Source organism: Calidris pugnax, unplaced genomic scaffold (assembly GCF_001431845.1).
Source record: "Calidris pugnax isolate Ruff unplaced genomic scaffold, ASM143184v1 scaffold191, whole genome shotgun sequence".
Classification (NCBI taxonomy): domain Eukaryota; kingdom Metazoa; phylum Chordata; class Aves; order Charadriiformes; family Scolopacidae; genus Calidris; species Calidris pugnax.
The window spans coordinates 40,742-43,839 of NW_015090927.1; positions in this window are offsets into that span (position 1 = coordinate 40,742).

The window sequence follows — 3,098 nt, forward strand, 5'->3', positions numbered from 1 at the left end:
ACAACCCGAGTGAAAGGAGCTGTGCCAGGGACGGCTGCTGCACCCCCGGGGTTCACCCTCCATCTTCTTACCCCAAACTTGTTATATTTAACTCCTGGCAATCAATAATTTCATTTATCTGCAAATTCTTTAACAATAAAACTTTAAAATCCCCTAAAACCACCCTCTTCAACCTGCTCTGCCTCCACGAACTCTTCCTATTTTATCCTGTTTTAACGAAGCCGAGTTTTCCTACAAACCAGGTTTCCCCCATCCCCACTGTGGGAGGTGTTTTCCTCTCCTTGGGAAGGCTCATTCCGGCTCCGACACCCAAATTCCCCATCAGACACGGCCCGATGGCCCTCCGGGACCTTTGAAACCCGTGAGTGGGTCGGTAACAGACGGGGAGCTCCTCGGTGCTCCCCCCCTGCCCCCCACCAGGGCCCAGCTCGGCTTCCCCGAGCCCCTCGCGGGCTGCAGAGCTCAGGAGGAGAAGAGCTGGATGCTCCTGTTTGAGAGGAACAAATAAAATCCCGAAGATCTCCAGAGAGAAAGGTGCCACAGGTCGTGGTTTGGTATCAAAGGGCAGCGATTAGTCCCTCCTGACCAGGAGGCAGCGCTGAGGGCAAGCACATCCCTGGAGGGCAAAGCCTTCGAAGCGCATCCCCTCTCCGGATGCCACCACTTCGGGTTCTCCCGGGTTGTCGGAGCCAAGTGGCCTTTATCCCGGCTGCTCCGGTGAGCCCGGGAATGCCACCGGCACGGCAGCCCCCCGACGGGGCCGAGGGGTGGGGAGAGGGTCCCCACGGCTCTAGGAGGGCACGGCGGGCACCGGCTTTGCCACAAGGAGCCTGGAAATGTGGGGCCTGGAGGGTGAAAGGGCTTCCAGCTGCCCCTCGCTGAGGAAAGGGCCGCGCTTCTGTCCTTCTGTCCCGGGGAGGGGGAGAAACGAGGGCACCAACGCAAGAGAAACAGGGGCTAAAACATCCCACCTGGGGGTACGGCCATTCCTCTTCCACACAGTGGCCTCAGGACACAGCAGGCTGCTGGAAACACTGCAAGAAAATAATTAAAAAAAAAAAAAAAAAACCAGAAATGAGGGTACCAACGCAAGAGAAACGGGGGCTAAAACATCCCACCTGGGGGTACGGCCATTCCTCTTCCACACAGTGGCCTCAGGACACAGCAGGCTGCTGGAAACACTGCAAGAAAATAATTAAAAAAAAAAAAAAAAAAAAGAAAAAAAAGGAAGTAGTCCATCTTACCAGCCTGTTGGTGTTGAAGAGAAACCCCAGTCCCGGCCCCGATCACCGGCCGGAGGGACGGGGCAGCTCCAGGCACCTCGTCCTCCCTCAGGGGTGGGTCACTCCCTGGCACAGCAATGAGGTCCTAAAATCCGTTAAACCCATCATTTTCATGTTCCAGGTTTTATGAAGCAGGGCCACGGCGCTGACTGTAAGGGCTGCCCTCCTGCCCAGGACTCACCTTGCGCTAATTGGGTTGAACTTCATTAGCTTGCTGTGGTGGGGGGGCGGGATGTACTTACCGAGCTCACAGCGCCGTCCCAGTCCTCTCACCTTGCCAGAGAAGTGGCATTTTGGTAAAAAAAGCTGAGAATCCACAGCACAGCGAGCCCTGAGCCTGGGAGAGGTTTTGCAGCGCTCACCGAGGAGCCTGTTGCCAAAAAGTGGTGGTTTTGGGTCCATCTGTAACACATCAAAGCCTGGCTGTGAGTGTCAGCCCCCCTGTGCACCCCCCCTCCAACAAACACCCCTCCCGCAGCCCGGAAGGTGCAAGGCCTGGAGTAAGCAAAACCCTGATTAGTTTGGCCAAATCAAGTTGAAATTAGATCTTGGCCAAATCAAGTTGAAATTAGATCTTGAAGCACAGGAAGACCCACATGAGGATAAACCTCCCAGCTCTGGAAAGGCAGCAGTTTATAAAAAAAAAAACCAAACCACCAAATCTTCGGAGTTCAGGACCTAATAAAGCAACGTGGGAGTCAAAACCTGTCAGTGGAGTCATTCCGACAAAGCACCTTCTCCAAAAAAAAAAAAAAAAAAAAAAATCCCAGGGATCATTCAGACAGTGCTCTCCTGGAGTAAAGCAACTGGACAGGGAACAACCACCACATCATTAAATCCCCGGTGCAGAAATGTAAAATAATCCCATTTTTAACTGGAAGAGTCCACATTTGACAGCGCAATCTGCACTTAAACCAGAAGCCTCCAAAATCTCACTGTTTTACATCTAAACCAAGTCCCGTTAATACCCGGGCATAAGCCGGCATTATCTGCCTTTTGCAGAGGGAAGGGAACGCGGCCCGGGCTCCTGCTTCAAGAAACTCGGCCTGTAACATGACCAGGGGCTCCCCCAAAACCTCACAGGGACCATCAGCTCAGAAACTCCCCAGCACCAAGGTGTTTATTTAAAAAATAAAAGAGTTATTAAAAAAAAAAAAAAAGAACACCCACACAAGCTTTTTTTTTTTTTTCCTAATGACTTTGCACAGAAAAAAAAAAACCAAAACCAACCCTCCCAGTCCCTTCCAGGGCCCTCTCTCCCACCACTCTCAGTCCCTTCCAGGGCCCTCTCTCCCACCAGCCAGAGGAGTGGCTTTTATAACGCAAAGACAAGGTTCGCTCCAGTTTATTATCAGCTTGAAAAGTTACCCCTTCGGCCCTGGCAACAGGCAAACGTTTTTGTTTTTTCCATCTCTCCAAGCACCAGAGCAGTTAATTAATCGCTGCCCGGGCAGGCGGGGGGAGGCCACGGTCACTGCCACCCTCCGGACCCGGCCACAGTTCGGCTGAAACGTGTGAAACAAAGGATTAAATTCGAGGGATTATTTTTTTTTTATTATTTTTCCCTCACCGCCGTGTATTAACAGGCTGTTGGGCGACGGCAGGGCAGACGAGGAGCAGCTTTCACCCTTCCAGGAAACGTGTTTCCTAACCCAAATTTCACTTTCAGTAGAAACCTGCCCCTCTCCCCCCAGCGCTCCGCCGGTGCCGGGGGTCGGGCAGAGCCCAGTGCTGCGGGGAGCCGCGGCTGCGACGTTTAAATACTGTTTAAAGCGGGTTTTGCTAGAAAATTATTACCCTCCCCCCGCCCCCCCC